We start from the raw sequence: 23,197 nt of genomic DNA, 5'->3' as shown, positions 1-23,197 counted from the left end.
TTTCTATCGCTTGGGAGATAAGCGTTGCTGATAGCACGCTATCTCCGCGATAGAATCCAGCGTTAGCCTGCGATAATTATCCTCGCGCTAAGAGCGCTGAGCGATAATTATCGCAGGCCCTTGCTGATATACCCCTTAATTTGTAATGGAATGAGTGCCGGTGCCCACAGCTCTGCTCTGAAACCTGGGTACGGTGCAATGAAATGTCGGCGGACTGAATACCAAGGCTGCTAGTCTTGAATCCACCTCATGACTCTTTAATACACCCCCAACCTTTCCCTGTCCCTTCATCTCACTGTTATAGGCTCCTGCTATCTCCCTTTTTGAAGGTTTTCGGACTTTCTCTTTCTCTTCCTCCGACTCTCCTCTTTGCTTATTTTTCCGTCTCTTGCTCTCTGATGCAGACAAATAAGTGCTCGGCTGGTCTGAAAGGATTAAAAGCGCAAGGTTTCAAGAGAGACAGGAGGGAGAAGGGGGGGGGGGGGGCAGGCATACGAGAAGGCTTTACAAGGGTGTCAGCCGACAGCAATCACGTGATCACGATTCAATGTAAATAGATCTGACCAGGAATGTCCATGGAGGTTTTATGAGCTCGCTGTCTTGAAAAGCTTGAGCAATGTAGCTCTGCTTTTTTCAATTTGTTATTCTCGCGTTAGTTTGTTGTGTGAGCCTTGCAGAGACCGCGTTAATTCACGTCTTTCTTCTATCTCAGCAGGAGTAAGTACTACATCAACTTTACATGGACAGGCGGCGCACGCGACAGATCGAAAAAGGTCAGTTTGAAAGCAGCGTTAGGCACAAAGCAATGTATTTTCAATGTGTGCATACTCACTTCCTTTCTTGCTCTGCCTCCTTGTGTCAAATTAAGAGTGACTATAATTTCACTTTTCATTTCAATTATGTACACAAAATGATTTAACCGATTTGAAGTGATAGGTTGGGCTTATGTCTTAAAAAATTAGGTTGTTGGTTTCATACTAACCAAAACCAAAACGCCTATTTAACAGTGTTTTACATAGATACATCATTTTGATAGCTTTCAATGTGTGTCTTATTCTCGTTTCTTTATATGATTATGGACCATAATCAACAAAAATCAATGAACCTTTTCTCAGGGCCATAGCATTTTCAAATGGATGCCTAAGTGTGCTACACTTGATGCTTTCTTTGAGTTCTTGCAATTCTTTTGCTGTCCTCTGCTGCTTTCTGTTTATTTTCTTACCCTGTCCTGCATTTTGTTTGTTGTTTTTCTCCTCCTCAGAGGACCACTCAGCATTATGATGGTTCTGCTTTTAGGTCTATCCCCCAGTGTGAGATGCTATGGTTTCAACTACTAAGACATTTTATGAGGCCTTCATCAGGGAACATGAGCAAAGCAGTAAAGGAAATTCATTTTATTTGCCTGAGGCGCGTGGTTGTGGACAAAGTGCTTTGTTTCTTTGTTTGGAAAGTTTGTGTCTGGATCATAGACAATCCAGGGGCACCATATCTTGGACTACGTGTCCCTACGTGTTGCTACGCATTGTTCAGTTATATTTAATTCCCTCATTAGTGTGTAACTGATAGGTATATCTTACATGGCTAGAGGCGAGACCGAAACATGAGATACAGCTCACTCTGCACAAGTGCCCTGTCCCCCATGGAGCTGGAGGCTAGACATTCTTTACATCAAACCTCCATTGTGAAAAGTGCAACAGAGGGCAGCATCTTAAGGTGTAAATGTAAAATTTGATTAGAATGGCTGATGATGTTAAAAGCTGTCCATTGGCAGCACAAGCACGTACACGAAAACTATCATTGCTTAGCCTGAGGTTATTTTCCCAATGTGACGTCAACATTTAAGATTTTAGGAACCTTCTTGAGTCCTACAATTTCATTTTGAGACTCAGCCTTTTTTCAAGAGGAACATTTATATCTCTATGATTGTTAATGGTAAATGCTACGGTTAGGAGCGCAAATCTGTGCCATTCTTTACATCCTACAAATTGCTGACTGGGCGATCAGCTAGCAAGAGAGTTTTACCAGGAACAGTGCCTATGAAGGACTTGTTGAGCGGGACCAGTCACATCTTGGGTCGCTATAGCCTCTTGAATGCAGGTAAGGTTGAGGCACAGTCTGTACATGCCTGGGTTGTCTGTCCTAAAGGTCAGAATCCTAAAACATAAGGATGTAAGGTCTTCATTGGCAATATTCAACAATTGTGAATTAAATCGTAAAACTATATCTTTTTGGTTTGCTTGAAGATCACATTGTTTATGCATTTTTGAGGTAATTATTATCTTAGGGCCTGATTACGACTTTGACGCAGTGACACCGGCTCAATTCTGCCTCTGCTGTGCCAAAGCTGCGCAAGACCCGCCGACCGTATTACGGGGCATGTCAGCAACAACCGGCGATAGATTTTTATCGCTGAGATAGCGTGCTATTAGCAACGCTTATCTCAAAAGTGATAAAAATCCTAGCGCTAACTGCCAAACGTGAGATTATCGCTGGAAACCCAGCGATAATCCCACGAAGTTTGGCGATAGCTTGCTGATAGGGCCTCACATACTTAGCCATGATATCCACCTTACATAGGATATCATGGCTAAGTCATTTTCAAAGCAGGCTTAAGGAAAGTAGCGATAACAGAGGTTATCGCTACTTTTCTTGTTGCTATGCTGCTTTGCGTGAGGCTTGATAATAGGAGAAATGTCGCTTAGCGACATTTCTCCCATTATCCTGGGGAGGAACGCCCACTTTGCATCTCATTAGAGATGCAAAGATGGGCGTTAGGAATTCAGGCGCTAAGGCAAGGTTTCACGCGATAGTGTGACCTTGCTAATATAGCGATATAAAATTATCGCCGCTTTTCGGCCGAAAACGGCCGCAAAAGAGGCGATAATTTTATATCGCTGCCTTGTAGATATGCCCCTATGAGTTTAAAATGTGCAACTCGTAATACCGTCGGCGAGCCTTTGGCTGTTCTCATGGTAGTGCCTTGAAAACAGGCACTGCAAAGGGAACGGCCAAAAAGTTCCAGCACGGCATGGGCAGTGACGTCCATGCCGTTCTGGAACTGGGGGGAATACAGACAGGGGGACACGTTGTGCCCCCCTGAATGTATCCCCATAGTGTGGGGGACATGGGGGCCCTGTAAGAACCCCTTTGTTCTTGCACTGCCAGATTTTTCATGGTGGGGCTCCGCCATGAAAAGGTTTGCGGTGCAAGAACCCAAAGTATGCTGAGAAGGACTGTGCTAGTCCCTGGTCAACATAATGCGTTGTGGCGCTCCTACGCCACCGCCAGGGCGCAGCAGGCAGTCCACCGCCGATACTACTTTGTAAGTTGTAATCGGTAAAATGGTGGACCGCCAGTCCTGCCACTGCGAGACTCGTAATCATGCCCATCTCGTTATCATGCCCATCTTGCAGTGCATACACCAAGGGGCTTCTCATTCTGACTCTACTTACTACCTTTAATAATTTGGGTAGATTGTATATTTTTAACATTTTCTTGTTATTGTAGGAGGCATTTTATATTTATTGTGAACATTTTATATTAAATCATAAAAGATACACATTGCCCAGGCAACAGGGGTTTTGCGTGTCAATCTATATTCATCTTCCTTGCAGACGTCTGAAGAGAGGACTTACTTTTGTGGTCCTTTGTTAGTGATCACTGTTTTAAAAATAAATGGTTACCATCAAGTGTAACAAAACTGCACACAGCGTCTTCTTTTTATGCTTATGTAGTTCTTTCTTGTGCCAATTTCAGGTTTAAGGTTTAAATCTGTTTTATTGTCACAACTTCAGCACAAAATACCATGCAGATCTTTGGTGCTAGAGGTAACCTCTCCTGGCGCCACTAGAGAGCGTGACTTTCGATCAAAAGGGAAGGGAAAGGCAAGAAAAGGACCCCCCAATAACATCTCCCCACCCATCTCCCCTGTACCAGTAGCTGTGTAGTGTTCAATGTCAAGGGTTCTGAGTGTGAGTCGTTCATTAGGTACCCTCCTTTCCTTTTTCTAAGGCTGGCTCAGTATGGCCAGGTACTACCTACACCCCCTCCTCCCCTCTCAAGACCCAGTAAGTGACAGGAGAGAAGTTTGGATACGGGGAGCGTAACAGCCCCCGGCCGTATTTATTAAACAAAAATTAATAAACATTTATCAAAATTAACAATATTCACATAATGTAGCAGAAAATATACATTACATTGATTACAATCGATAAGTACAGATGTCAGATGGCTAACCTTAACATAACTCTAATACAAAGGTTTCCTATCCATATCTAACATATCTTAAATAATCATTACAGTATTTATTTTCTGCGTACCTAATTGGGCTTACGGCAGGGTCACTAACTGGTGTCAGATCCTTATCAATTTCTAACCACGCCCTCCAGCCGGAGTGCGCATGCGCAGAGGGCCCGTTCACTGTGAGGGTACTTCCCCCCTCCCCGGTTACCCCCGTATGCTCTGTACCTGATCTCCATAAAGGGGCCCTTGCAGCTGAGTGCCATTTACTGGCGCCTTTGTGCATGTGCGGGATGGCAAACCAGCCTAGAGAAAGCGTGACTCCCTCCTCCCCCACACCCAACTGCCCCTGGAGTTCTAGGAGAGACCACTTGTCCCTCCCACTTGGGCGACCCCATTCAAGAATGGCGCCGCCCTCTAAGGACCTTAAATTTACTGCTCACCAATCATGACCTTACCGCCACAGGCTAGCATAGTTGACCGACTATCTAGCCCCCCCCCTGCGCTCACTAGAAGGTCATCCCCTGCGACTAAGGCCACACAACCACGCCAATATATTCTCTAGGAACACTTCATTGCCTACTTTGGACAGGTGTACACCGTCTTTTAGGAAGCACGGTTCACCCCTAATGCACCCATGGGCGATGGTCTGAAGGTGGGGAGCCCTGAAAAGTCTCTCTATTTTATTATTTATTCTCCTCACGGAGTGATTTAAAGCCTTTACAGATTCCCCTCCCCTCCATTGGAATCGGGGTATCATCTGAGACCACCCGATAGTGGTACCCTGGCATGTCTTGGCTAACCAACCTATTTCTGTGATTATAGTTTCTACCAACCCTCTTCTTCCCAGGTTTGCTAGATCGTTCCCCCCCAAGTGCAGCACACTAATATTGGGAGGAGCCCCTCCCTTCCTTAATAGGTCTAGTATGATACCCCTGAACTGACTGAAGCAGAGCCCTCCTTTCCCATGAAATGTTATTTCAAAACCAGCCTGCCTTGCCCTGTCCTTATAATTTCCTGTTATGAAAAAATTAGACAGACGCCTTACATATGAATGGCCAACAATCCAAACAATCTGTGGTCCTTCCCTTGGTGCTGATGGTCCTTGCATCGCCTATTGCTGCTGTTGTGGTGTCCTCAGTTTCCCCCCTGTGTGAAAGGTTTGAGAAACTGTAATAAAAGCAGAGAAAGACACATGCGTCAGCGTCTGGTGAACTATCCCACTCACAGCATATGTAGTCGCACATAGCGTTTAAAATAATTGGAGGACCATCTCCCAATCCTTTGTACATTGTTGCTAGGTAGACCCCTGGCTGTCGCTTCAGTGGCAGCCCCTATCCTAAAAGAGTGAGTTCCAAAACTGCCTGGGTTCAAACCAGCCTTTTAGATTGCCCTGTCCAGTACTCTTTTGAATTGAAAACGTGTCAGTGGGACCCCATCCGCGTGTATTAGCAAAGGGCCCCCTTTGTCACAGGGTCTAACCTGCAGGTAACTCTCCACATGTGAAAGAGGACAGCATGGGTTACCATGTGCCCGGTGTAGTACTACCCCATCACCTCGTGCCTCCTAATCCGTCTTGGACTTCCTAATTGATATCAGTAATGTGTCACCCTTCACCCTAATGCGGTCAAACTGTAGGCCGCCGTGTACATCCTCTTTGCTTTGGGCAACTAATTCCCCAATCCTGAATGCTCCATAAAAGGCCAATGAAAATGCTGCAGTGAACAACCGTACTTCCCCTGAGGTGTTGCAAATTGTGGGGAGGGTCCCTAGTAATGATGTCACAAGCTCCACCCGATTGGCTGCCTTGTGTCTGGGGCCGACCCTTGGAGGCGTTGCCAACCCTTCAGAGCCTTCCTAACCGTAAAACTGTTAGTGGGATCCCCTTTGTCGCTGATCTGGGCAAAGAAAGAGATTGCTGCAACATGCCGCTTAGCTGCTGCAGCAGAACGCCCTTCGCCTTGTAAAAACCCCAGGTACTGAAGGAGCGCCCCGTGTCGTGCCATCTCTCAGCCCACCCCATTCCCAAGAAAGAACAATATTGCCAGAACGCCCCTTCATATGCTTTCCTGGTCCTGGGTGCTAGGCTAGCTGCCACGAGGTCTGGTAGATGGGGGCACCAATCTGCCAGAGTCGTTCTGGGAAGGGGGTGGCGTGGACCGCCGCTGCTGGGAGTTGCACCCTGAAAACCTGCATCTTAAAGCGAGAAAGTGCATCAGCAGCATGATTAAGTACACCAGGCACGTGTTTAGCTCTAAATTGTATATTCAGCTTCATGCATATGAGAACAATCTCCTTCAAAAGGCGGAGAATCATCTTACACTGGGCTGCTTGCTGGTTGATGCATTCGACGACGGTCATGTTGTCTGACCAGAAAACCACTGACTGATTACGCAGCTGCTCAGGCCATACCGTCAATGCCACCCAGATGGGGAAGAGCTCCAGGAAACCGATGTTACCCGTCAAGCCAATCTCCACCAACCATGCGGGCCACCGTTGTGCCACCCACTCGGTACCGAGTATGGCACCAAATCCCTCACTGCCTGCGGTGTCAGTCATTAAACCCAACTCCGCGGAGGCAGTGGGTGGACCGGGCCACATTACTCTGTCATTGAAGTCCTGCAGGAATGCCATCCAAATTTGCATGTCCTGCCGAACCTGACAGCCTTGTGTGGTGGTGTTTTTCCCTGAGCCCAGCCATGGCCCAGCCATGGCCTGTGAGATGGATCGGGAAAACGGTCTTGCCATCGGAATAACCCTTAAAGCAAAATTTAGTTGCCCTACTGTGTGCTGTAGCTGGTGGAGTGTGACCTTCTCTTTGCTCAAACATAGCTGTAAAGCTGCCCTGAACTTGGTGACTTTGTCTGTGGGCAACCTAAAACACCTCTGAATGGAATCTGACTCGAATCCCAGGAACTATATCGTTGATGCTGGCCCAACTGTCTTCCCTGGAGCCAAAGGAACCCCAAAAGCCTGCATGAGCACGCAAAACTCCTGCAGCGCCCACCCACACTCCGGGGAGCCCCGTGCCCCCAAGATGAGAAAGTCATCCAGGTAATGCATGACCCACTGATGCCCTGTCTTCTGTCTGAACACCCATTCCAAAAATGAACTGAATCTTTCAAAATATGCGCATGACACAGAGCAGCCCATTGGCATACACATATCCATATAAAAACTTCCTTGAAACTTAAAACCAAGCAGATGGTAATCGTCCGGATGTTCTGGGAGTAAACGAAAAGCGAATTCTATGTCTGATTTCGCCATCAATGCTCCAGGGCCCAAACCCCTGAGCAGCTCCACTGCTTGGTCAAAAGAAGCGTATTTTACACTGCAAAACTCATCATCAATTGCATCATTCAGTGAATTTCCCCTGGGGGCTGATAGGTTGTGTATGAGTCTGAACTCCCCCTCAACCTTTTTTGGGCACTACCCCCAACGGGGAGCAGACGAAATTCTCAACAGGGACAGACTCAAATGTGCCCGCTACTCTACCCAGGCGCAGCTCTTTGGCAATTTTTGTGGAAACTATACCTGGATTGGACCGCTCCGAGTGTTGGTTCTTGCACTCTGGTAATCCCACATAACCTAGTGCTGGTATCCTAAAACCATCCCTGAAACCCTCCAAAAGAGTTCTCGCAGTAAGATGGCAGGGATACTTGTTGAGCCATTGTGTCAATGCCGTTACATCAATGGGAGACCGAGCTTTGAGCGGGGTCACCGATTCACTCCTGTTTCTTCCTACCCTTGTCTTTTGATTTTTTGAGGCATTTGGATTCGGGGTGAGATGGGTTGGCACAAATGGAACATGCATGTTTGAACCTGCACATTCCTTGCGGTCTGGTGAACGTCCAACTATTAAAATCCCAGCACGTCCCCTTCCTCCCCCCAGTGCCGTTTGAATTATTGGTGTAACTTATGTTACCTTGTGACCGAAAGGAATGAAAAGGCTGAGAGGACTGGGGAGGCTGGCTCTTTGTATTACTATGACCTTCACCACCAAATACATCCAACCATGCTATAGTGTTAATGCGGTCCCATGACAGCGATGGATCGGATGCCTTAGCCACCCTGAAATTCTTGTCATAATCCAACCACCCCCCCCCCCCCATGCGAATTTATAATGGGCCAGAACTATCCTGTTTTGGTAGCAAGCCATCTGCGCCTGGAAAAAGCTCTGATCCAGTTGAGTAAGTTCTCCTCCACCCTGTATTTCAACATCTGACTGGCCCATTCCCTGGGAAGCATATAATCTTTGTTTTTCCTTGCTTCCTTACTTTCTCTTTCGCAAATCAGCAATGAGAACATATTGACATATTCGCCAGCCCAAATTCTGTTTTTCAACTCTAGTGAAAAATGTCTGCCTAAAAATTCACGATCTGAGCGGGACTCACCTACGTCCAACATTGGCAACGTCGGCAGCTTACCTGCTGCGGTGGTCCCAGTTGCCTCTTGCTGCTTCCCTGCTGCCGCACTGGAAACTGACAATCCCTTGTTCTCCAGTGTGCTGGTACTACCCCCTGAAATGATAGGTAATGGTGCAGCTGGCCTTTCAACAATTTTTACCACAGGCTCCGTATGAAACTGAGACACTATTCTTTTCGCCTCTGCCAGTGCATCAGTACCCAAATCATTAGCCCCCACCGTTGAAGCGAGGATGCCTGCCTTCCTCAACCATGGCAAGATTGCCGCCAAATGTGGAACTATGTCTTGTGGGATCCCCCCCCCCCCTCCCGGCGGTGCGCCCCCCCGCGGGCGTTGGCTGGGCAACTGGGGCCGGGACCCCTGTGCCAGTTGGAGGCACTCCTGTGGGGGCGGGTTGGGGCACTGGAGTCACAGGGCGGGCTGGCATTGGTGTTGGGGTAGGCGGCGCCACTGGAGGCGCTAGAATTGGCACCAGGACGGGTGGTGTTACAGGAGGAGCTGGTACCGGGGCCGTGCGCCCGGTGTCATAGGAGTCTCTGGTACTGGTACCGGGGCGGGTGCCGGGGCATGAGGGACCGCGCCCTGAGACACAAGTGGCACCTGAAGAACGTGGGGGGTGGGCGCAGCAGGATCGTCTCCCCTGGGAACCTGGGGGATGGGTGCAGCAGGTTCTTTCCCCACCCGCTTCTTTGCTCTAACCCTTTTTGGGATTGGGGGAAAAGCTGCATTGGGGGGCACATTGCTGCGCCTAGCCCTCTCCTCTGGCCCCTCCTAACCCTCCACTTTTTCCCTAAGATTAGCCAGCCCATGTCTGAGCTCGTTCACCTTTTTCATCATTTCCTCCATCAACCTCTCCATACGAGAGTGCTGATCCCTCCTCTTCGCTTTTCCCGCCATTATTCTGACCACAGTACAATATCCTCACACACCTGTTGTAATCTAAATGAGGGCTCAGGCAGAATTGTGACACGAGCAAACAACCCTGAAAGTAAGGGTAACAGAACAAACCTATAAGCTAACAGTGTACCACAATGCCTATTGCCACAAACAGGTGTATGTCAATTGCAACAGCTCTTGTCTATGTCCACTGAGACTGTTTAGTGCATTAAAGAGCATGCATCCTTAAGAGTAAGGGTATCAAAGCCTAACAAATCAGCTGACAATGTAATGGTACTGGGATAAACATCAAACAATGCAACTATTACTATGTCCATTCCGCTCTATCACCAGTTAAACAGCATGAAATCAATTTCAGTTAGCACAAGCACGGGACACTAACATTCTTTTAAAAAGCACAACTAGAATGTTTCCCCGCCGCGCGCGCTACGTTGACGATGCACGTGCCAAAATTCAAATGCGGGTATAACTTTCTCGCTGCCGATGCAAATGAACCCCAGGAGACGCGTGTAGCATGCAATTCTATTACCGGCACACTGGGATGTTTACACACCGCGCACGCTACGTAGACGGTGCGCGGTGACAACAATACAATGCGGGTATAACGCTAGCTCAACCGATTTCTTGTTGAACTTAAAACCGGAGGGGTGAGCACTCTCAAACAGCACCGGCGCCACCCCAACTGGGTACCTGACGGTAGTTAGATGTCCCGCAGGAAACTCACCGAGGCGATGCCGAACACGACGTGCCGCTTCTCTTGGGAAACCTTCGTCCGCTCTCTCCCGCCAGCCGACCCACGATCACACAGCGTTAAAACCGACACACGATCAGCAGCCGACGTCCAATCCGCAGCCAGCGATACCACACGATCAGCAGCCGGCGACAGCGACACCTGAAAGATATAAAAAACAAGGTTACAGCCTCCTAGCGAGGCTGGGGGCATGCTGGGGAGCAAGGACTGAAGAGGCAGACTCCTGTGCTCCCCAGCCTTTTATTCCCTTCAGGTGGCCAGGCCAGTTCAAAATGGCCTGACGTTGCCCATTCGTGTGACCCGGAAGTGATTCTAATCACTTCCAGGTCACGCCTCCGGGCCGGGACCTATGGTGGAGGAGGCGCGCCTGTCGCGTCACTAATGTGCGCGACAGGCCCGCCTCCTAATCCGGAGGGGGCCGGCTCGACCGCCATACTTTTGCTGTGGCCGATGCCGGCCCTGCCGTTCTCTGAGTCTTAAATATCGCAAGTAACGGGGGCAAATCAGCTCTCTAATGGGCATATCAGCAAGGGCTTTATCTCCGCTTTTTTGGCTTTAAAAGCCAGAAAAGCAGAGATAAAATCATCGCCCTATCAGCAAGAGGGTTCTAACATGCATGTTCGCATGTTAGCACCCTTTTTCCCTACGCCTACCTTTGCATCTCTAATGAGATGCAAAGTGGGCGTTCCTCCCCAGAATAACGGGAGAAATGTCACTAAGCAACATTTCTCCTATTATCAAGCCTCACGCAAACCTGCAGAGCGATAAGGAAAGTAGCATTAACCCCGGTTATCGCTACTTTCCTTACGTCTGCTTTTCATCTGACTTAGCCTTGATATCCAATGGAAGGTGGATATCATGGTTAAGTATTCCCTTCCCTATCAGCAACGTAGCGCCAAACAATGTGCGATTATCGCTGGAATCCCAGCGATAATTGCACATTTGGCAGCTAACTCGGTTGTTTTTATCGCTCTGGAGATAAGCGGCGCTGATAGCGCGCTATCTCCGCTATAAAAACAAGCGCTAGCCGGCGATAATTATCCTAGCGCTAAGTGCGCTTAGCGATAATTATCGCCGGTTGTTGCTGATATGCCCCTACATTTTTGGGCTAACATGGCTATGTCAGGTCGCCAGGTAGTTCTGAATGTGTCGCCTCGGGCTGTGAGTGTAAGGGTGAGTTTCTCCATTCCCAGGATGCCCCACAGACGATGCAGACATCCCAGGTGTGTCAGTGTGGTGGAGGACCCCTGGGGTGATAGGATGGTCTGATCAGCGGCCCCTAGCGCAATACCTATCTGATGCGAGGGGATAAGTGAGAGGGTTAGGGAGACCCAGCAGAGTTTACAACGGAAATCTTGGGATCTGAGTTGAAAAGTGGGTGTCGATAACATTAAGGACTGAGTCCCAAAACAAGGTTTTCTTTGGGCAGTCCCACAGTATGTGAGTGAGCGTGCCTTTTGCTCCACACTGACGCCAGCACTCGTCACTACGAGCTGGGTTCCCCCGGTGGAGCCTCACTGGGGTTAGGTCCCAATATGATGTGATTTTCATGGCAGTTTCCGTACCTGATATATTATAGATGGTGTCTCGTGCTCTGTGGTATATGTCTCGCCGTTCCTTCCTGGAGATTTGGCGTCCTAATTCTGTTTTCCAGCATCGTTGGGCTGGGCATTTGTCCTCAGTGTGTGTGGGTCATATAGTTATGAGATGAGGCGTTTGTCTGGGTGTTTCCCGAGGAGCCCTTTCTCGTAAGGGGTCAACATTCGCTCTGCTCTGCCGCACACTGATTTTTTTTTTGTTGCAAAATCGTTTTTATTGGCATTTCTTATTCTCACACCGTACATACATTGCGTTTATTTCAGGACAAAACATTTTGCAAATCGTACTTTGAGCAAGTATAAGATCCATACTCTACTTACCCAAGCGTCACTGTCAACCTAAGGAAGTATACATGTTTGAAGCATGCGTCTGTGAAAGATCGTCTATCGTATGCATGAAAAAAAAAGACATTTTACAGATCGTACAACGGGACAGTGTAAGGTACGTACTCTATTTCCTCAAGTGTTTCTTTCCATATAAGGAAGTATACATGCATGCAACATGTGTCTGTGAATGATCATCTATCGCATGCACGGTGTGTTCAGCGCCAGCCGACGGGGCTGGCACCATGGTTAACATCTTGCTGTAGGTATGGTAACAATCTAAACTCTTCAACCGGGGTAACATAACTGGGGTTCAGTGCACCTATGGCTATATCAATCAACAGAGACTGATGGGTTGATATGTAGTTGTTCAACTATGAACTATGCGTGTGTTAGAGGGGAAGGCAGGTGTGCTACTCCCAGAGTATGAGATATGTTGCGTGGCTTCAGCTATCCACCCCGCACCTGTAATGTGTCTACTCCGCAGGGGCATTAAGTTGAGTCGTCCCAGGCTGCGCCCCTGAGCGGGGGATTGGGCGGCTTGTGATTGGGGCATCTCAATAGTTTCCTGCTTGAAAGAATGTAGTAGGATTGCCCGTGGCATGGAGATGGGATGTGTGCGTGAACCCTTAGTTTCTTCTAGTCGAGGCGTCTCCTCTTCTGAGGTGCCCCATTTATTAACCGCCCCATCCAAGCCGCTATCGGTAGCCCCTTGGGCGCCCTCTGCCTTGCACTGATGGGAGCAGTAACCAGTGTCTAATTTGGAGGTATCAGAACCATTTGCACTCGTGATGAAGTAATCTTTCTTGAGGGTATCAAAGTGGATAGGGCCCTCCAGACCAAAGAAATGCCCTGCCGATCTGCAAGCTATTCCCGGCTACACTCAAAAGGAAGGCCCGGTCCCGGTCCCGGGTGTGAAAGTGGGGTTATCGATGACCGGTATCAGAGGAGAAGGAAGGGTAGTCATTCGTCCTCTGCTGGTGCACCAGTCCCACACCCTCAGAAGGGAGTTTGTGACTGAGGAGATATAGAGGCTGGGTGCCCGATGCGGACGTTGAAGGAATGGAACTTTCTACCATGAGGTCCTGGCTATGGCCCTGTCCATAAAAGGCCAGTGTTTCTCTGACTCTACTCTAGACCACACATCTAAGTATCGAACCTGGGCTGTCTGAAAATATCGGAGTAAGCAAGGTACTCCTAGTCCACCCTCCATCGAAGGGAGCCAGCTTTGGTCCTTGCTTATCCTGGGCTGTTTGCCCGCGCAGTCAAAGTGGTGGAGCGCAGCCTACAGGGCCGGAATTGTACCTGCCGGGGGAGTAAAAGCAGAGCCTGGAATAGGAAGAGTATTCTGGGCAGGGTGGCCATCTTTAAGGCGGCAACACGGCCCAGCAGGGAGGGCCCAGCAGGGAGAGTGGGTACTGCCACCATTGCCCCAGCTCAGTGCATACTCGTTATGTCAGTTCTCGATAGTTAAGGACATTCGTTCACTCCAGGGTCGGGCCCAACTGGACTCCCAAGTAAGGGATGGACTCGGTCGCCCAGCTAATCGTATATGGCAGTTTTAGGGTCTCAACTATGGGAGGGGCAACCGAAATGTTGAGAACTTGGGACTTATGGAGGTTCATACAGAACCCAGACGCCTCCCCGAACTCCTCCAGCTCTTTTAGAAAATGGGGTAGACTCTTGTGAGGGTTCTCTAGCATGACCATTACTCATCTGCATATAAACTGATCCGGTGCTACTCCCCATCGAGAAGAATTCCCCTAATCCCGGGGTAGTCTCTCACTCACTGCGCGAAGGGTTCTATATAGAGAGCGTAGAGGAGGGATGAGAGAGGGCTGCCCTGCAGTATGTCCTGGCGTATTGGGAAGCTGTCAGAACTATGTCCTTCACTTGCACCAAGGCGACTGGGAACCAATAGCCTCTTAGGACCCAAGATTGAAATCTTTCCCCTAGCCCAAACTGCACCAGTGTTGCTTCCAGGAAGGGCCAGTGGACCCGGTCGAAGGCTTTCTCCATGTCGACTGAAACAACATGCTAGACCCCTCCCTGCGATGAGCTTTATCAATAATGTGTAGGAGCCTTTTGGTATTGTCCACGCATTGTGTCTGCGGGACGAAGCCCTCTTGGTCCGGACCTATTAGGCCCTGCATAAAGAGATTAAGAAAGGTTGCCAGGAGTCCCGTAAACAACTTTGCATCCACGTTTAAGAGTGAGATGGGGCGATAATTGGTGCATGAGCGTCTGTCCTTCCCAAGTTTGGAGGTTGACAACTATGGACGCTTCATGCATCGAAGGCGAGAGAGTGGCCATATCTGCAATAGCATCAGAGAGGCGAGTGAGGATTGGGGCTAACTCCGGGCAGTGGGCTTTTTAAAAACCTGAAGAGAGGCCATCCGAACCCAGAGATTTCAAAGCTTTCTGACTAGAAATGGCTGAGATTACCTCCTTTATTCACATTGGATCCTCAAGGGAGGCTGCCTAGGCGTCAGTCAAGCAGGTTGTAGCCGTGGTGCATAGATAGCATAGGGAGCTTCTGGGGGAAGGTAGGCTGTTCCGAGTACAGGGTTGCATAAAATTCTCTAAAGCGGGCCACTATCTGAGAGATCTCCTTCTCCGGAGAGAAGGGAGTTCACTCTGTTGGACTACCTTTGGACTCAGAGCTTGGTTGCGAGGAGCCGTCCACATCTATTCCCATTTACACAGAAGGAGTGTTTTAGGCGGAGAAGTGAGAATTCAGCCCTGTCTAGGTCTAGGCTCGCCAGCTGTTTCCGTGTAGCCTCCAACTGGCGCCATATCCTGGGGGCTCCAGTGAGGTGATGAAAGTGTTCTAGTTCTCGGACCTGCTCCTGGAGCTCCGCCCTTTTGACATTTCATTAGTGGTTTTCGGCCGCTGAGAGAGCTATAAGCTCTCCTCTGATGACTGCCTTCAGAGCATCCCAAAGAGTGGATGCAGGGGTGTCAGGGGTATTGTTAAGGTCTATATAATCCCAGATGGCTTTGTTGATCTGCTTGACCACCTTTGGTCTTTGCAGCAATGTTTCCCCTTAGTCTCCATTGCTGCTGCGTCTCTCTCTGTTGAGGATTGTGTACCTCGAGTATAATGTTGAGTGGTCAGAGAGGGAGCTAGGTTCAATCTCCACCGACCGAAGTAGTCACTGAAGGTCATGGGTCCCTAGAAAGTAATCAAAACTGGCCTATGATTTGTGGGCATGTGAGAAAAATGAGTAGTCCCGGGTGTGGGGATGAGATGCCCTCCTACAGATCAATCAACCCCACTTCAGTCAACCAGGCCAATCCTTCATCCGACAGGACCCCTGCCCCATCCTCTCTGAGGACCGAGCGGTCCATGTTGTTGTTGAATACTAGGTTAAGGTCACCCCCTACTAGGACTAACCTCTCTTGGGATGCGAGGGCCTCTTCTAGTGCAGCGTGGATGAAATGTGCCTGTCCCTTGTTAGGTGCGTACAGGGAGCCAAAGGTGAGTGTCTGAGTGCCCACTTGTATTTGATATACCAGGACATGGCCCTTGAGTTTGATTAGTTTAGGGCCAATCGATCCCTGAAATTTACGGGAAATTAATATTGCCACCCCGGCTGACTTACGTCCTGTGGAAGAAAGGAATTGATGTGGGAACGCCTTGGATTTAAGCATATGGGAGTCCCTCGCGAGGAGGTGAGTCTACGGAAGGAGACAGATGTCTGCGCCAGGGTGTTCTAGGCATGAAAGAATGGCCCTCCTCTTGACCAGGTTATTGAGCCCCCTTACGTTTAGGGAGACCACCTTCAGATAATCATGCAATGCCATAGTGTGGGTGTACTGTCCAGCTAATAGCCCTTTGTTGGTCCCTCTGTCCCGCAGGCTGTACTAAGGTGTGAGATGAACCCCTGCGGTGTGAGGGCTTTTGCATATTAGGCACTAGTTTCCCAGACTCTGAGACCCTCCGTGGTGTTATAGTTTGGTACATAACAAACACAAAAATTTGAACCAGAAACCAGAACAAAGTCTCTGGAGGGGGCTGGACGTCCTGATCGACCCAAGCCATTCCCGGAGAAAAACAAAAGGTGGGGTCTGTGGTGGCCATTAGCTTCCATGGCCCCCCCTCTCGGACCCAGATAGCGTCTGTCTTGCACCCATGCATTGATTGAGTTTCATCTTCGGCCTCTCAGTCAGTGTTTCCTTGTGCCAGGTCTCCCGCTAGACCTCTAGCACTGCCTACCTCTCCTGGGCCTTCGTGGCTGAGTCCAGCCTAGAGAAGCCTCTGCTCTGGGATTTCTGTCTCCACCGGGACAGACGACTGGACCTGGTTCCTGATCTTGCCACATTCCCCAAGGGCCCCACCGGGGGTTAAATCTGGAGAAGATTGTAAGCTGCTCTGATGGAGCGCAGTTGGTGGGTTTTGCTTTCCCAGATAAAGACCTAACGAAAAGGGTGACCCCATGAATATGTAGTGTTATGTGTTTGGAGTAAGGCAGTCACTGGGCGAAACTCTCACCGCTTTTGTGGTGTGATCGGCGAGAGATCCTGAAAGAGTTGAAGTGGTTGGCCGCAGAAGTGTACCCGGTTGGCGTCACTAGCCCTACGAAGGATGTGTTCCTTCAAGAGGAAACTGTGCACACATGGCAGAATGTCTGCAGGGGCAAGTCCGCCGCTCTGGGCAGGCCCACTCGGTGAACTCTATCTAGTTGGATGTCAGATGCCTGCGTGTCCCCAAAGGACTTATTCCTCCACGTTCCCTGCTACCGCGGCTGTCAGGGAGTTCCTGATTCTGATGTTGTTACTCCTTGATCTGTTTTTGAGGTCCTCGGCTTGGGCCTGGAGGTCAATCTGTTGATCTGTGAGATGGATGAGTTCCTGTCTGAGCTGTTCCATTTCTTCATCCCTGGTGATCCTTTGGTTTTCTGGAGCATCCACTATGTCCCCAATGTCTGAGATTTCTTTCAGTGACCCCTGCAGATCTTGTGCCAGGTCTCTCTTGGTTGATTGCAAATCTTCCCTGAGGGACAAGAACCGGGTCTCCATATATGTCCGGGTGACCGGTGCATCCCTCCATCTTTGTCCTCCGAGGGTGGGGACCACCCGAGGAGCCGGAGCGATCCACAGGAGGGCAACAGAGGACTTGACAAGCATGTCTTTCAGGGAATGATCTTTCTTGGCCCCAGGCGCTGTCATATTTTCTTCTGCAGGGGAGACCTCGGTTCACAGCAGGCACAGCCCCATGCAGGTCAGCTGTCCTTAGATGATAAGGTTGGCTAAAGGCGGCAACATTTCGTCCTCAAGTCCAAAAGGAAATCCTAGACGTGCCATATGATGGTGACTCCTTTTTGGCAAGCACATCGACGACGCCTTACAAACAAGGCGGACACAGACACCGCAAGATCATTGGGTACCTTACAGTTCTGAAAAACACCTTTCAGAGGGGCCAGCAGAAGAGGTACATATCCCTATCACAGGGGATATCAGCGATGTCAGCCGTACGAACCCTATCAGCAGCTCTTTCAGCCTGCTTATCAGCAGCACCAGCCATACCGTGCACCAGCAGCAGTCGCCTACTCCAAGCAACAGCCGCAAAGAAATCAAACAATACCAGGAAGAGAAACTGGCAGGAAACAGTGACAACATCTTAGTTACACCCCTTCCAGCACCCCATTCTGTGGGAGTATGAATTCTGCCATCAATGGAGAAAGATCACAATGGATAAATGGGTCTTGGATCGTATTACTTATGGCCATACCCTGAAGGTCACGCTAATTCCACTTCACCTACCACTCCACCAAAGCGATCGCCTACCCCTCACCTCCATCTTCTCAGGAAGGAGGCGCTAGTCATGTTAAACAAGGGTGCCGTGGAGAAAGTCCCACATTCTCAGAAGGAATGGGTTTCTATTCTTGCTTTTTCCTGGACAAGAAGAAATCGGGAGAATGCCGTCCTATTCAGGATCTCAGTACCTGAAAAAGAAATCCTTTTGGATGATCACTCTCCAGGAGATACTGCAGCTCCTCAATCATTGAGATTTCATGATGAGTCTGGATTTGCAGGATGCTTATTTCCATATCCATATCTATCCCAAGCATCGCAAATTTCACAGATTCATGGTAGTCGGTACGCAGTATCAATTCAAAGTGTTTCCCTTTGGTCTCAGGTCACCTCTCAGATATTCTCAAAATGACTCACCCCACTGGCAGCCCATCTAACACAGAAAAAAGGCCTTCCATACCTCGAAAACATGCTCATAAGAGCACCATCTGTCCAACAAGTATTGACGACAACAACAACGTTTCTACCTATGTTTGAGTCCCTGGGCTCACAGTAAATTACCAAAAGACTCTCCTCGCTCCCTGAACAAGGATACATTTCCAAGGAGAAACTCTAGATACATTACAGGACAAAGCATTCTTATCCACAGACAGACAAACAACATTTGTGACACTGGCTCAAACCTTCTAAAAAAGAAATTCAGTTTATGTTCTGTAGTGTAGTTCCTATGTCCCTGATAGGCTCTGCGCATTGGAATAACATACACAATAGATTTGACATAGGACTAAGGTCAGTATGTCTCTATCGAGTATATTAAACTTAATTACTTGTGTGTGCCAGCTAACTCAGAGGTCACTAGAAACTTTTTGAATATACAAGAAGGGATTAGTCTCTGACAACCGCATAAACATGACAACTTTGTTTCCCTTTAGAATCAGAACAGTCTCAGAATCGTGGAAACAATAGATAACAGTTTCACTCAATCAATCGTGCATGCTTCGTTTCTACTTAGTTGCACAGAAATAGAGAGACAGGCGTTTTAAATAAAAAGGGTTTCTTGAACAGTCTTATTTCTCGTGCAATAGATATGAATTGCTACAATCGTAAGACAGACTGCGATGTACAATATGTACAAGGTACGAGGTTAGCAGTAAGATAAAATAATACTGCACTAGCATAGTTTGTAGCTATGATATATATTAATCAAAATACATAAATAAATAACATAATGCTAAAATGTGATACTCATCTGATGCTTCTAAATTGTTCTACCCAATGTCCCTAACGTAAGTGCAGTACGAGGTTTGAAGTAGGTGATATTTCTAAAGTATAGCTAGCTATATCTTAGTTTAGCCAAGAGTTGCCAAAAGTTTATCTAAGTTCTAGTCAGCTCCATACCTGAGAATGAGAGAGGTTGGAATCTCTTTTCTGAACTCGATAGTCTAACCCCCGCAAGGGAAGTCAGAGAGCACTGGAGCTGGATTCTCTGTGAGGAGCATGACAGGATCAGGTCAGTGCATCAGGCTGGAACTCGATCTCCTTCCGAACTTGCCGTGGCAAACCGCGTAGTCTGGGTTGGATCGAATCCTCCGGGAACCTCAATTTGCCAAGGCGAGTGCTGGTATATTTATACCTTGAAGGTGTCTAGGAATCCTGGGATTGACGTAAAAGTTGGGCAGAGGAACGTCATGAATGAACCCCTAAGGAATAGATGTTCATGCATACTTAATGAGTTCTTGGAGAAATCAATATCCAAGCTGGGGGAAATTCCTTAAGGCTTAAGGGTCTGGTTTTCCAAGAAATCGTTGTGACGTGGATGGACGGATGTAGGTGGCCATGCCTGTATTTGGGCTCAGGTGGAAGGCTTATTCAACGATGGCATCCAAATAACAACGGCTACAAAAAAGGTGCTTCCTTGGTGAAAAAACTACAACTATATAAATGTAAATCTTTTTCCCTCTTCTATACCTCCACTATCCTCCTGAATCCAAATAACTGACTAACATATCTACCACTCAAATGACTTTTCATATTTCACTATACTAATTCACCACTAATCCTTTATGGGTTCTGGAGTAGCGTGCTACTCACCGAAAAAGCCCTTTGACGCTTCATGGGGGTAGTAAGTGCTATATAAATGCAATTACAAAACAATACAATCACGGTTGACGTTCCTATCTCCAGTTCCCGAGTACATAATCACAACAGATGCTTCTCTGGAGGGCTGGGGAGCCCATCTACAGGATCTTCAAATAACTGGCAAATGGAATCTCTCACAGTCCATAATGCAAATAAATTTCCTAGATTCAGGGCAATTTCCCTTGCTCTTCAAGCCTTTTTATCAAGAATACAGGGATCATCAGTGCTGATACGAACAGACAACACCACCAGTATGCATTACCTTAACAAACTAGGAGGTATAAGATCTCAGATCCTGTCTCTGGAGGTGCAGGAAATATGGAAATGGGGATTAGTGTACCAGGTATCTATAAGAGTGGCACATATGCTGGGGGTGAGCAACACTTTGGCGGACACCTTAAGCAGAACAAATTGGAGCTGTCATGAACGGGGGCTAAATCAATCCATTCTAAACACCATATTCCAAAGATGGGGCAAGCCAAACCTGGATTTCTTTGCCTCTTGAGAGAACTGGAAATGCCGGTTTTACACAAGCTAGGACCCTCAAATTGGGTTGTGCGGGAATGAGTTTTTGATCAGATGGTCAGGGATCTATACATATGCTTTTCCCTCATTCCCCCTCATTCCCAGGCTTCTAAAGAAAATGAAAAGGGAACCATTCCGGCTATTACTCATTGCTCCATGGTGGCCCAGGCAGCACTGGTTCATAGAGCTTTTGTTGTTATTGGAAGACCATCACAATCAGCTGGAGCCCCAGAAGGATTTGTTCTCAATGAACAGCAAGCAAATCCTTCATCCGAACCCAGCGTCCCTGCAATTATCAGCCTGCCTCCTGAATACCATGAGCTGCAACACCTAGATATCCAGGAGGACTGTCGGGATATCTTGGCAAGAGCCAGAGCTAACACTGCAAACAAAACTTATCACCTGAAATGAAAGTGTTTTTGTCTTTGGTGCCAGCAGTCCAACAACCACCCAGTTTCATCACCTCCAGAACAGGATTTGGCATACCTTCTCTTTCTGGCCAGATCGGGCCTGGTGCATTCTTCCATAAAAGTGCATATAGTGGTCATCTCAAGGTACAGACGAACATCAGGTTCCCCTTCTCTGTAGTCAAACAGACTAATCACGCAGTTTCCTAAAGGCTTATTCAGGGTTCTCCCTCCAATAAAATCCCCTCCACCAACCTGACAACTGAACATGGGATTGTCACAACTGATGACGAGCCTTTTCGAATGTATTCATAGGGCAAAACTCAAATTCCTAACGTGGAAGGTTGCTTTGCTTTTGGCTCTTACTTCCACAAGGAGATTAAGAGAACTCCAGGCTTTTACAATAAAGGAACCTTTCTTACAATTCAGAAATAATACTGTAGTTCTCCGAACTAATCCCAAGTCCATACCTAAAGTTCCAACAGATTTCCCTCTCAGTGATCCTGTTGTGCTCAAGACTATTTTCCCAGATCTGCACACACCTGCAGAGCGAACTTTGCATACCCTTGATGTAAAAAGCTGCTTGAAGTTCTATTTGCATCTCACAAAGCACCTGCATACTACAGACCAGATTTTCATGGCATATGGAAACCATAACAAGAGAGGTCGGGTTTCTAAAGCCACCATAGCAAGATGGATCTCAGAAGCCATTCGATTCTGCCATTCTAAGGAAGGCCGGCCTTCAACAGGAAAGGCTAGGGCAGACTTGACTAGGGCAGTCTCTACAACTGCGGCCCTGTTTGCTGGAGTGCCTATTGAGAGTTAATGTCCATACTGCAACATGAAAAACACAGGCATACGTTCACCCAACATTATTGCCTGGATTTAGCGCAGTGATTCAGCTATGGGGCAAGCAGTGTTTCAGCATAAATGTGAGCTTTTTATCATAAAATGTGTATGTGGTCATGTATATGTATATATGTATACGTGTGTATATGTATATATGTATATATGTATATGTGTGTATATATGTATATGTGTGTATATATATGAACAGTTGTCAATTCCAAATACCGTCATCACAATTATCGTTCCCAATGCTAGTGGACTCTAATGAAAAAACTGCGAAATAACAACGCAGTAATAGTGAGCAGTGCTGATAAGGGAGGCAACATTGTCTTATGGCCTAGGGTGGAATATCTGGCTGAAGCACAACGCCACCTTTCAGATCCTAGCTGTTATTGTAAAGTTCCACGTCAACAATTGAACGTAGTCAAGGAAGTTGTATTCAAACATCTTCAGCAATGGAAAAGACTAGGCCTTTATGCCTTGATGCCTTTAACCGCTTTCTTATGCGTGGTTACAACACAGTGATCTACAATTGGCTTTGGATAAAGCCAATAGTCAAACTCAAAACATGTGTTTAGTACCCAAAAATAGACATACTTTGGACTCTCTAACTCGACCCACTATGGATGAAAACAGTGCAGAAAATCAACCCATTAGATTAATTACTACTTATAGCAAACAGCAACAACAAATCCGCAGGATCATAAATGCCCAATGGCCTATCGTCCTAACGAATTTGACTTTAAAAACTTTGTTGCACCTGCTCATGCCTTTACATTCAGACGAGCGCCCTCTATGAGGGATGCTCTTGTAAAATCCAGCCCAGAATTAACATCTAAAATTACTTGGCTGTCTAAATCAGGTTTCTATAAATGTACATCATGTTGAGCCTGCAAATTTGGTGCCAACCTTACTGAATATATGACAGCTTTCAGTTCCATTCCGGTCCCCATCAAAGAGCACTATACATGTCGGACCAAATTTGCTGTGTACGTGCTAGATGCACTTGCCATCTTAAATACATTGGCAGCACCAAACTTGCAGTATACAACAGAATTGTGTAGCACATGCGGGTCACTATTAATTCTGATCCTAATTATCCTGTGGCCCGCCATTTTAAATCAGTGCAATAGAACAAAATTGATGACCTGAAATATTCAGTATTTGGGGCAATTCCTGTCTCTATGCGGGGAGGCCACAGAGAGCGGAAGCTGCGACAACTTTTTTTATCATGACTCTCAACATGAAGATACCCAACAGGCTCAACACAAGTGAAGACCTACACA

At 47.6% G+C, this 23,197-nt stretch overlaps 1 long non-coding RNA gene across 1 annotated transcript in view; it reads left to right on the top strand.

The window, feature by feature from the left end:
• The first annotated feature begins 670 nt into the window (after positions 1-670).
• LOC146820749 (uncharacterized) overlaps positions 671-23,197 on the top strand; it is a 61,271-nt gene continuing 38,744 nt past the window's right edge. Inside the window, exons 1-2 of the long non-coding RNA XR_014962614.1 lie at positions 671-773; positions 12,175-12,352. This is a non-coding gene — a long non-coding RNA (uncharacterized LOC146820749). The remainder of the gene's footprint in view (positions 774-12,174; positions 12,353-23,197) is intronic.

The sequence above is a fragment of the Triturus cristatus genome, chromosome 6, assembly GCF_964204655.1.
Source record: "Triturus cristatus chromosome 6, aTriCri1.1, whole genome shotgun sequence".
Lineage (NCBI taxonomy): Eukaryota > Metazoa > Chordata > Amphibia > Caudata > Salamandridae > Triturus > Triturus cristatus.
The sequence above is the reverse complement of the archived record's forward strand: the minus strand, read 5'-3'. Positions and strand labels throughout refer to the sequence as shown.